Raw genomic sequence first — 13,902 nt, forward strand, 5'->3', positions numbered from 1 at the left:
GAGTTTACCATTACCAAAAGAAACATAATATCTTAACTCATCAATTCTAGATAGAGAAACTAAATTTCTAGAAATAGTAGGAATGTGTTAACAAGATCCATCAAATTATTAGTCTTCAAGTGTAGGCAACAAGATCCATCAAATGACCAATCTTCAAGTGTAGGCAACAAAATCCATCAAATGACCTGTCTTCAAGTGTAGACGATTTTCCATAATGATGAATCTTTCATGTTCTTATAGTTTCTGGATTGAAAGTATTGGGAAACCTGGGGTGACATCATATGCGTAGTAGAAGAATAGAAACAAAAATCTCATATTTTCATAGAAAAATAGTCTCTAGTTGTCGTGCAAAGATTAGTGCGCAAAAACCCACGAAATTGAAAAATCGCACATGTGTTACCTAGGGAGATTATATATCCCTGAATTCTTATAAATCTATAGGAGAGAATGAAGAAGGTCAATTGTCCTCTCTCTAATAGTGAACCATATAGTAGGGGCTATGAACACGCTCCTCAAATCGTTGCTCAAATTTGCTTGCTACGTGCACCATACAATCAAGAATGGGCTAGCCCTTCTTGCTGTCCACATGCCTCAAATAGGGGTTATTGGATGAGTAGGAGAGGGAGAAAGGAGAATAAGAAGTGGCAGCCAAAAGTGGTCTAACCTATGGTCCTTTGGTTCCCTCTTATTCATAGAAGCCCCTTATCAACTTAACCCTAATGGGTACTAGATCTTCATCCAACTACCAAAGCCTCTTAGATTAGTGGATCTCTACCCAATAATCTTTCATTGGCTCTCATTGGATCTCATCTATAGGATTTAATAATTCAGGAGCTTATTGGATATCCAATAAGATAGGGGCTCCGGTGGATATCTCATATCCGAACCTCTACTCGTCGTAACACCTACTATATGTGTGTGACTCTCTAGGCCTAATATCAAGCTGGCCATGGTTACACCTATCAGAATTTCTTCTAGATCAGTGAATTATTATCTCTATAATAATTCACTCAACTTATCGACTACGGATGTACTAGACCACTATGTCATAATCCCCATATGATACAAGGTAATCCAATCTATTGTATTTGTCTATCCTCAATTACCATATATCTATAGTCCCTCATCTATTTAATATCTCAAAGATCATATATCGGGCATGGTGTTGCCAAGCCCATACGATTTCTACTCGAGTCTCACTCTAATTAGATTCTCCCGGAGAACTCTTTCTCTCTCAATCCGAATGACTCTGGCTAGGGATTTGCCTAAGTAAGAATGCATGAGATATTTCTCTTATGACACCAAGAGTAGATGATCCTCTATCGACACTCCATAACCCTCGTAAGGTTGGTTGTCACTCCCGATGACCAACTGTACTATATCTTGAACTTTCAGGTCTGTAAGTTTGGTATCAAAGAGTGGAGTACTCATACAGAACATCTTTGGTGTCTCAAGTCTAAGGACCATATACACCACTAGGACAACGAAATCATTGTCTGACAATGAGGTATCATCAATCATCTAGCATTTCATGAGCAGATCAATTAGTGAACTCATTATCCAATAGACACCTATGTAGTATCCCTAGTATCCCCACATGAGCAGCTATGAGACCAGCCATCTCCATCATATGGATGGGTATATAGTATATTAGTCTATCCGGTCATCTCGATATCCCTCTTAAGTAACCTATGATTAGGATTATTTAGGGTCTTTGTTTAAAAGTGAATCAATCTTATTATCATGATCTCATCATGATCTGATTCCCTTGCACAAATCCATGGACATCACAATACATACAATAGGCAATATAAAGTGAAAAAATATTAAATAAATAATAAGCAAAAAAAGTACGTTTCATGTCATACATGGCATCACTCACGTGATTGGCTTGCAAGACACCTATGACTAGTAATTTTTCACTTGACCTAAAGCCAATCACCTATGTGTCTAATCCCTATCAGACCCTTGTGACACTTAAATACAATCTAAGACAACATACCCTGAATTAGACTTGCTATCATCGACATCGGATTGGAAACTCAAGTCCGTGTAGCCCTTAATCCTGAGGCTATTTCCTTCATATACTAGTAAAAGATCATTAGTCCTTATCAAGTACTTAAGGATATACTTTACTGCTTTCTAGTGCTTCAAATCCAAATCTGCCTAATACCTGCTCATGACACTTAGAGCATGTGTTATACCAGGCTTGGTACATAGGATAACATACATAATAGACCCTATCGTTGAGATATAGGGTATCATATCCATGTCTGCCCTTTCTTCAGGATTCTTTGGGGACATACTCCTAAAAAGTGATATCTCATATCTTGAAATTTTTCATACCAAACTTTTTGACAATGGTGTCTACGTACCTGGACTAGGATAAGCCAAGCATCCTCTTGGATCTATCTCTATAGATCTGAATCCTCAAGATATATGATGCTTTCCCTAAATCCTTCATAGAGAAATGTTTAGATAGCCAAGTCTTTACTATAAAGAGCATTCCTACATCATTCCCAATTATCAGAATACCATCCACATATAGCACCAAAGAGGTAATAGCACTCCCACTTACCTTCCATTACACACAAGGCTTATCTTTGTTCCTAACGAAGTCATAAAATCTGATCGCCTTATCAAATCTTATGTTCCAATTTTGGAAAGATTGCTTTAATCCACAGATAGACCTAAGCAATCTGCACATCTTATCTGGACTTTCTTTGAACACAAATCCCTCATGTTGTATCATATACACCTTCTCCTTGAGGTTATCATTGAGGAATATAGTTTTTACATCCATTTGCCAGATCTCATAATCATAGTGTATTATAATAGCCAATAGAATTTAGATGGATTTTAGCATGGCTATGGGTGAGAAGGTTTTGTTATAGTCAACACCTTGCTTTTGACGATACCTCTTAGCCACCAACCTCACTTTATAGGTTTCTCTATCTTTCCATCTACTCCAATCTTCTTCTTAAAGATCTACTCGCAACCAATGGGTACGATACCCTTGGATACATCAAATAAGTTTCAAATATTGTTGGAGTACATGAAATCCATCTTAAAATTCATAGTTTTTTTATCACTTCCCAGAGTTTATACTAGTAATAGCCTCTTCGTAGGTCTGAGGATCAATATCCTCGATATCCTCTCCTTTGATATATCTCATATATCTCTTAGGAGGATGGGATACTCTACCGGACTTACATAAAGTCGAAACTTGAGAGTTAGGTACCTGAACAGACTCAGGCTATGGAATGGTACTTGAGCTAGGTTCTCTAACCTTACTCAACTCTATTATGCTCCCACTATCTCCACCAAGAATGTGTTCCTTCTTAAGAAACACTACCCTCTTAGCTACAAAGACCTTTTAGTCCTCGGAGTGATATAAATGCTAGTCATAGGTGCCCTACAAGCTAATCATGTGAGTGATGACATGTGTGACATAATTCACACTCTTTTTTCTTATTATATTATTTGACATTTTATCACTTTATGTTACTTGTCGTATATATATATATATATATATATATATATATATATATATATATATATATATTGTCATGTTAATGGATCTATGCAATGGGAATTAGAACATAATGAGATCATAATAATGATACCGATTCGCCTTTAAACACAAACCCTAAATAATCCCGGTCATAGGTTACTCAAGAGGGACATTGAGATAACCAGATAGACTTGTGTACTATATACTCATCCACATGATGAGGGTAGTTGGTATCATAGATGCTCGTGTGGGGACACTATGGATATAATGCAGATGCTCATTAGAGAATGAGTTTACTGATTGATCCGCTCACGGAATATTGGATGGTTGATGATGCCTTATTGTTAGACAATGATTTCGTAGTCCCAATGGTATATCTAGTCCTTAGACTTGAGACACCAAGGATATCTTGTATGAGTACTCCACTCTTTGATACCAGACTTATAGGCCTCAAAGTTTCAGATCTAGCACAACCAATCATCGCGAGTGATAGCCAACCTTACGAGGGCTATTGAGTGTCGATAGAGGATCATCCACTCTCAGTGTCATAAGAGGAGTATCTCATGTGTTCTTCCTCAAACAAATCCCTGGCTAGGGTCATTCAAATTGAGAGAAAGAGTTTTTTGGGAGAATTCAATTAGAGCGAGACTCGAGTATGTTAGGATCAAGAGTGGAACTAAGAGGGGGGTAAATTAGTACAACGGAAAATTTTCGTTATTTCAAAAAACTTATTTCGATTAAAATCGATTCTGACGAGAATGGTTTCGATTCAATCTGTTTCGGAAAGAATTTGAACTTGAAAGCTTTCGTGAAAGTACAAGAGAAGATTAAGGTGATTTGTAGTAATATAAATTACATAAATGAAAAGCGTCGATTTCGTAAAGTCTTCGTACGATTAAAGTCGATTTCGGAAGGTGCTTACTTGAAAGTATATGTAAACGTAGTTAAAGCACAGTAAGGAGGAGAGGTAGTTTGCTATAAAAGAAAGTTGCTCAAAGTAAATGCAAACCGAGTTTTAGAGTAGTTCGGTCAATGTGACCTACATCCACTTTCGGATTCCTCCTTCGACGAGGCCTCCGACATCCATCAAAGGCCTTCCTTCAATAGGTGAAGACCGAACACCTCTTTACAGTACTTTCTCCTTTTCCCAGGTTTAGGAGATGAACCCTTATAAGTCTCACTCCTCTTTCTTGGATGGTTACAAGGCTAAGAGATGAAGGAGGAGAACTCTAACTTTTACAACACTTTAAGGCTCAAAAACTCAAGATTATGCCAATAGGTTTCATGCTCTTTCATATAGTATAGGGTGGGATTTTTATAGGCTCCAATAGCTTCAAAATGCAGTCAAAAAGTGTCTAATCCTGGATTTTCGGGGTCCTAGCGGTACCATCGCCATTACTGGGTGGTACTATTGCCTGACACCTGACATTGGGCGGTATACTACCTCTCAGTCTGGGTGGTACCATCACTTGACAAAGGCGGTACCATCGCTGGCAGCAATAACTGCCGGCGGTGCCATTGCCTGACAGGGGAGGTACCATCGCCTAGAATTCCTAGGAGATCGAGTCTCCCAAGCAGTGCCACCACCGGCCGAGAATTCAAGGTCCTAGTTGGGCCTTGAATCCAGCCTAAACCAACCTAACTTAGGGCCCAGTTTGCCCAAAATTAAGTTAGTGGGATTACCTCTCAATCCTAACTTAATTTACACTCTAACTATGATAATTAAGACATAATTACTGCACTTCATGTTCCGATGCATCAATTGCTCTTCCGGCGAGCTTCCAACGTATTTCCGGTGAACAACCGACAAACTCTCGGCAATGCTCAGGCGGACTCCCGGTAAGCTCCTGGACTTTGCGATGATCTTATTCACGAGTTCCGACGAGCTTCTATGGCAAGCTCCTGGACTTCTCAATTGATTCTCGCAGAACTTCCGATGAACTATCATAGCCATAGCTAGTTTTGCCTAAGTCGTGTGGTACCCTTACGTGTCCGTTTGTAAAGGTCAGCCTCCCCGAAGCCTCCCATGGTCCCTTAGGACCCACAAAAGAGAAAACGGGTTAGAGAAAACGCCTCACTCGGGATCCACAAGCAAACATTCCAGGAAACACTTCATAGACAATGCAAATTACAAATAGACTTTATAAGCTCTGAACAGTTGCACAATAAAGGGTCAAAATGGTCCATTACAGATCAAAAATCTCTCACAAGTGTCCACATGACACAACCTTTATTTATAAGCCTAAAGCAGCCACTAAACCCAACTAAAATGGGACTATTGAAACTTCGGTCGTCCCTCTACATGTTATGCAAAGCATGAACAAACAGAAAGACACGGACATACACAAGTATTACATCAAACATCCTATTTAGGACTTTGTCCGTGACATTCTCCCCCACTTATTCCTTCGACGTCCTCGTCGAAACCTTTGCCGACACTACAACTACTTGTCTTTGCTGAGTCTTCAATCTTCTGCTCCTGCTGCAATGTGCCTCTTGGCTCCTAGCTACTCTCTGCTGTTGTTTTTGAGTAGTTGAACCTTTGATCCGCCATGTTGCTTCAACTCGCCAATGACTCTAACTCTAGTGTGGGCTTGGGTGAGTTGTGTTGATCCCTATTGGTTCTTGTGAATCCTCCAGATGAAGGAAAAGACTAGACTTACTATGCACCAGTCTCTCAAATGCCTCATGCTGTTGAACTAGGGGATGCTTGTTGCAGCTTTAACGAGTATCGCCTCACAAACTTTTAAAGTTTTGGGTCCTTTCTCCATAAAATTTGCCCATTAACTCTTCTTTCACTTAGTTGTCACTTCCAAGTAGGTTCATATCACTTCCGCTTTTGATTGACATTTCATTGGGAAATGAAGCAGACAATCTACTCTCAGTAGCACACTGATCACCGTTGGTGAGGATTTGATAACTATTGTCTTATATTATCTTCGAAGGGTCTTTGAACTTGTGCAGAGCTCCTCTACTAGATAGATAAGAGAATTGGGGTACTCGGTTTCGCCCTTTCTCTTAAGACTTGAGAAGGCAAAGGTTACTTGACTTCGCCCACCTCCTCGAGTTGTACTCCATGCATCGAGCTAGTTACTAGCCTTTGCCTGCTCTTTGCTCACACTTCTGAAGCACTTGAAGTGTTTTCGCTCCTTGCGTTGAGTTAGTTACTGTAATTCACCTTCTCAATGCCATCGAACTTCTGGAATGCAGAAAGTTTTCACCCCAACTTGGAGTAAGTCTCTCTAGTAGTTTTGGTTGCCTCTAGAATTGTACCATCTTCTCCATCAACTTGGCCGCCTACTCTACTAAGTAGCAAAGATACAACACCACATATTGCCTGCTTCGTTCCTTGGTCGTGTACTCTTGCATGACCCGAAGTCCTTCGCTTTCGACTATCTTGATGAGAAGCTCGTTGACACCGGTCTTATGAAGTTCCTTGGCCTCTGCCCTTCTATCTTGTCTCGGTACTTGGAGTTTGCCTCTGCATGCTCCACCTCCTTGGCCCCTTTCACGACCAAGCGCTCTCCCTCCATGAGAGCAAAAGATCAATGACTTTCATGAAAGTCTCACCTCTGTGATACCATGGCACTGCCATGCCCATGGCCTTACTATCCGTTACCTCATATCTGCATTCCTTTTCTTCACGATCAGTAGATATGTCTCTGTGGCACTCCTCCAAGTCCACCTCCATTCTAACTGATGCTTAATTTTGGGTAGTTAAGTCCCTTTGGACTCGTCGTCACTTCCTCACCCTTTTCGATACCCTACTTCAACACCTCTATGTTCTCCAAGCAGCTCCCCTAGTGACATCTCCATTGCATTCTGATCTTAGTGGAATGAACTCGAATTATGATCCCTCCATGTGTGGTCTCTGCCAATACATTGTAGGGTCTCTTCCACTTTCGATTTTGTTCACTCGTTTGGCAATCGACTTTCATCCACCCGCTCTTGGGTCACACCTAGATGAAGCACCGCCCTAGGATAGTCCATCGCTTAGTATCTCCTGAAGTCCACCGACTTCGTTAAAAATGGTGCACCATTATCTGAATCCTAGGCCTCTGCCCCTACCAGAACAATCTCCGCTGTGCACTGTTTCTTTCATGGAAACTTGAATGGCAACACTATGGCATATTCTTCAAGAGTACCCGCCTCCGCGTCCTCTTGCCCTGTGCTAAGGCCTTCTGAACCCAACTTCGCCTCCGCAAGTTGAGTTGCCTTAGTTCCTCCATCAAATGCTTCTCCGAGATAAGGTGCATGTGCCCATAAGCTCCCTTTGTCTTTGGCACCATGCAAGATGAGTCTGCTCCATCAGAATAAAGGACCCATGGAATAACATGATTCTAGTCTTGCCTCTGTAAGAGTTCATGTCCTTGACCTCTGTCCAAGGAAAGCTCTGTGCCTTCGCTCCATGTTCCATCTTCTATGTCGGCTCCCTTCATGTAGCTTGGGTACTTCGCCAAGTTACACCCAAGTTGCTCTGCTCCTCGTTTTTGCATTGAGTTGATGGTGGCCCTCGCGCCCACCATTCCACGGGTCAGCCCTCCCTTGAGTCCGATCTTCATATCGACTCTAAGTGTGCCTTCATTTGTGTTGCTTTGGGTCGTTCCCCCACTTGATCTCGCAATGCATCCACCAATGCATTCTCTCAAGCGAGATCATGCGACGACTCCTCGTCGCTCGCTCGATTTATTGAGCTTCGTGGAGTTATTGTTTTTGAGGTACTCCTCCTCAACATGTGCGGTCTATTGCACATGATTCTCCCTCTAGAGAACTAGGACTTATCCCTCCTAGGTATCTATTCAGTTGGAGCAATATCTCTCTTCGTTTCGGAGACCACCATCCCCTTGGACTATTCCGATTTGCTGAACAAACTGTGCATTGTTCTACCTCCTGCAAACGCACTTGCTAGATTGTGACTTCACGTCAATACAGCCCCCGTCGCACCACTCAAGGCCTAGCAACATGCTGAACTCGCTACACACTTCAGCATCCTATGGACATATCCTTCATATGCCGAAGAAAAAGTTTCAATGCTCCATGGCGCCGAGTTTTGATCGCCTTGAGATGGCCACGAACATTCCACCGTATGCGTACAAGCCCTTGCACGAGTATTGAATTCTTAGAGTTAGCAATTCCCCTCACCTCTGTGAGCTTTGCACAACTCTTTCAATCGCTGAGCAGCTCATTCCACCTTGTATAGTCTCATCCTTTACCAAGCACCTCGCTTGCCTTGAGCACCATCAAGTATTATTGTCAACGTCGAGCCGTAGCTCGAACTCAGCCATCCTAACCTTTGTGCGCTTCGCATTCTTCCAAGCTTGCTTGTTCTCGTGGTGCCTCTTGAGCAAAGGGTTGGCTATTCTTCTGAATGCCAATCTCAGATGCCCGCTCCTTCGAGCGACTCTTTTTTCCTACATCTCCATGCTCGTTTTCCCCCAAACGGTCGAGCGTGTGTTGACTGCGCTCAACGCAGCCTCGCTAGGTCCCCCACGTTTGCATGCTAAGTGTTTATATAAGTGCTTGTCCTGCTCTAATATCATTTGTCATGGCCTTAGCTGGTTTTGCCTAAGTCGTGCGGCACCCTTGCATGTCCGTCTGCAAAGGTCAGCCTCCCCGAAGCCTCCCATGGTCCCTTAGGACCCACAAAAGAGAAAACGCCTCACTCGGGATCCATAAGCAAACATTCTAGGAAACACTTTATAGGTAATGCAAATTACAAACAGACTTTACAAACTCTGAACAGTTGCACAACAAAGGGTCAAAATGATCCATTACAGACCGAAAATCTCTCACAAGTGTCCACATGACATAATATTTATTTACAAGCCTAAAGTGGCCACCAAACCTAACTAAAATGGGACTATTAAAACTTCAGCCGTCCCTCTACATGTTGTGCAAGCATGAACAAATAAAAAGACACGGACATCACAAGTATTACATCAAACATCATGTTTAGAACTTTGTCCGTGACAGAACGTCCGGACTTCTGTCGAACTCTCAAACTCCCAATGAGATCTCGATCTTGACTCCGGCACAACACCTGCTTTATATCTTACTACCATCGTAGTTAATCCTGCACACTTTTCTCAATATATAGATTAGATCAAACAAATTATAATTGACTTCATCATCAAAATCTGAGATTCAACAATCTCTCCCTTTTTGATGATGACAATCAATTGATGACGGAGTTAACCTTAACTCCCCCTATCTATATGCCATACTTGAGAAAAGACATTCTTGAATTCAAGACATTTGAATTCAAGAAACAAATTGATAAGTTAAGTTCATTTAAACTTATCAATACACACATCATGATTCCTATCATGATATAATATTCTCAAAATGATTTAAGGCATGACATCCATTTTCAAGTATGATATTTCAAATATGAAAGATGATAAAGATAGCAATTCATCATTCTATGGCAAGATATCAATTATAAAATAGCAAGTTAAGCTCTAGATATCTTATCAAATTTTATCAAGCAAACATTTCCAGTATATATGATAAAATACATTGCATACATTTATCATTAATTTACCATATTTTGGTATTATTTCTCCCCCTTTGTCATCAACAAAAAGGAGAACGATTCAACAATTCAAGTGTGGTAAAAATTCATGCCATATTTCAACTTGTAAAAATTCTTACCAATCATATTTTAAGCATTCATGACATGGTATTATTCAAAAGTTCTCAACATTAAAAGTTATAAACATTAAAGAGATAGCTTCCATCAACTTCTCCCCTTTTATTTTTTATTAAAACTTCGAATGACGAAGGAAAGTAAGGAGGAAAATCTATTGAGAACCAACTTTAAATCAAATAAAAAATGATAAAAGAGTTTCATTAAATCATGCTTTAATTTTTACAAGGATTAAAATATTCATGTGAAATCAAATCCTTATTCTTGCAAGTGTTCATTGTTAGGACTCTAGCTAGGAGAGTCCTAATTGAGAGGGATATTCATATAAAACCTACCTAAGCCGATCCCTATTAAAGAGGTGAAGAGGTCAGCTAGGGTTAGGAGGTTGTTTCTTAGAGAAGAATTTGGAGTTGTAAAGGAATATGAGTCTTGAGTAGGAGTCATATTAGGAGTTGGTTAGAAGTAGGAGTCTTGAGTAGAGTCCTATTAGGAGTCAGGGTTTAGAAGCCCTATAAATAGCCATGTCTTCCTCCTCTTTTCATAAGCAATAGATGAATCTTTTTTTGTAGCTTTTGAGCAGCAACTTGGAGGGAGGAACCGCTATAGAGTTCCAAGGAGGCCGATCCCCTAAAGAGATCAACCACAAGTTTAGAATCTGTAAGGGTTCTATCACCTGGTATCAGAGTAGCATTCTTGGCATCTTGCTACCCTTCTATAGCCATCCATCAGCCCTCCATAATCACCCAAAGCAATTCCCACAATCGCTTAAAAGATCGACGCCAAATTCCGTAGTCATCTCCACCACCGCGGATCATCCTTTGATCTCCACGTGAATTGCAACAAGTTATGGTTTCTTACCTTACTACTGCTACAATTTAGTTATCCTTATTCTAAAATCTAAAAAAAAATATTCCAAAATTGCTGCATAAACTTTTCATCGTAAAGTTTTCATCTCTACGACGAAAGATACATTGTAAAATTTCAGCCGCATAGCACATATTATTTGATCTTGCTACTATATTTTTTCTATCCAAATATCTACAAAACTTTTATGACAGCTTTGACACTTCCTAACAGTAGATTTTCCTTTGATTTTATCAAAAAATTCTCAATATAAACTATTGATCTTTTATGTCTAATCTGCTATACTTAAAAATCTGCACTATAAAATTTCAACCGCATAACACTGTTTGTTTGATCTTGATACTACATTTTTTCTATCCAAATCTCTACAAATTTTTTATGATCGCTTTGACACTACCTAACAGTAGATTTTCCTTTAGTTTCGTTAAAAAAATTTCAATATAAACTATTGATCTTTTACGTCCAATCTACTACACTTGAAAATTTGTGCTGTAGAAAATTTCAGCCGCATATTGTTGCCTTAACCCATCTATTTACAATCTTTTTTGAATGAAATTTCTTATACACTTTATAGATTATCTTGGCTTCTATCTAAGATTGATCTATTAAGGAATTCATCTCTAAAAACAATATTGTGTTGCTGCAAATTTTTGTCGTAAATCGCTAAAATTTTTTGACGAGAATTCTACTATCGCAACTTGCACCAATTTCCTTGCTGTTATACTACCAAAATTCTCTTAATTAAATTAAACATCCTTGCTGTTATATAAACTGTGATTTTGCTATCAATTCCCTCCTCAATTCTCTCAAGTTTTTGGTAGAAATTTGATAAGACCCTAAAGTTTTATCGTAGGCTCTGATACCAAATGATAAGACCCTAAAGTCTTATCGTGGGCTTGATACCAAATGCTAACACTCTAAAGTCTTATCATAGGCTCTGATACCAAATAATAAGACCCTAAAGTCTTATCGTAGGCTCTGATACCAAATGATAAGACCCTAAAGTCTTATCGTAGGCTCTGATACCAAATGATAAGATCCTAAGGTCTTATCGTAGAAGAAATTGAAGAAATGAGAATGCTCTGATACCAAATGGTAAAACCCTAAAGGTCTTATCGTCGGCTCTGATACCAAATGATAAGACCCTAAAGCATTATCGTCGATGAAATGGGAGAAATGGGGATGATAATGATCACTTTGAGGGGATCGGCCTCCTTGATCGCTTCGAGGGGATCGGCCCTCCTTGATCGCTTCGAGGGGATCGGCCCTCCTTGATCGCTTCGAGGGGATCGACCTCCTAGGGTTTGTCAAAAGATAGAATAGTATTTTTCATAGATTACTAAAAAGAAGTAGTTACATCCCTATTTATAGAGTTCCACCCAGAGTCCATCAGGACTTGAACTCTAATAATAAATAAATATTAAATAAACCTCTACTTGACTCTAACTGAACCAAACCGATTCAATAAACAACTAGACTAAACAGACTCAATAAACATTATTCAAAAACTCAGAAAAATGGTCCTAACAAAATTACATCGAGAAACCATTGTTTCTTCGACGACAATTCTACTCTTACAAGACAGCACATACTTGCTGCAACTTCCATTGATTTCTATCAAACCTTTGCTGCCATCTACCACAGATCCAAAACTTTCATCCATAGCCCTAAAACTCCACTAAACCACACCCTCAAACTACACCCAAAACAGCCACAAAACAAGCCTAAATCGTAGCCTACATCCACCGATCCACCAACCCTTTCGACCATCACTTCTCTCAACCTATACATGCCTTTAACCTGACAACAAAAGAGAGATCTTAACATCATAGATTTGGAGGCATATACTATGGCCTCTAAGGAGGCAATCAATGCTAAATTCGAAGCCTTGGAGGTGCGAATGGAGGATAAGATTCGGACGCTCTTTACCGAACTCAGATTGGGCCGACCACTAAGCCCGAAAAAATCATATCAAGGAGAGAGCTCTAACCAATCACACTAAGCTCGAAGATATGACTTCCAAGAGAGGGGAGGCTGTATGACCGACCCCAACTATCTATGTATGAGAGTGGACTTCCCTAGATGGGAAGAAGGAGACCCGATTGGTTGGATCTCACGCGCGGAGCGATATTTTCGGTTCCACAAAACTGCGGACGCATCTATGGTGAAAATTGCAGCTATACATCTTAAAGGAGATGCCATATAGTGGTTTGACTAGTTTGAAAACACTTATGGAGTCCTTTCATGGTGACAATTCAAAGAAGGACTGCTGATCCACTTCGGACCAACCGATTATGAGAACATTGACGGACAACTAGCAAAGATCCGACAAATGTCCACCATTCAGGAGTACCAAACTAGGTTTGAAAGGTTATCTAATCAACTCATGATTGGTCTAAAAAATAGCTATTAGGGACCTTCATTGAGGGCTTGAAGTCGGAGATCCGAGGAGAAGTTAAAGCGCGACAACCGTACACACTTATGGCAGCCATCTCTTTCGCATGACATCAAGAGGAGCAATTGAACCATGAAGCTTGGAGGACTAGGGTCATTCCTCAACCAGCAATACTGAAGCCCTCAGCCCACCCTACTATTGACCGAGTCCCTGCACCAAAAAGGTTGACAAGAGAAGAGCTTCAGGAGCGATATGCGAAGGGGTTATGTTGGCACTGCGACGAGCCATGAAGCCGTAAGCATTATTGTGGTAAAGGGAGACTTCTTATGATTAAACCAGTAGAAGAAGAGGTCATTGAACATCCAGAAGAGAGCCTTGAACATAAAGAAGAAGATACAAAAGAAGAGCCACAACCGACCGAAGTTACGGTACATGCACTAGTTGGCCACTCAAACCTATAAAAGATGAAAATTGGAGGCC

This window comes from Musa acuminata, chromosome BXJ1-1 (genome assembly GCF_036884655.1).
Source record: "Musa acuminata AAA Group cultivar baxijiao chromosome BXJ1-1, Cavendish_Baxijiao_AAA, whole genome shotgun sequence".
NCBI classification, from domain to species: Eukaryota; Viridiplantae; Streptophyta; class Magnoliopsida; order Zingiberales; family Musaceae; genus Musa; species Musa acuminata.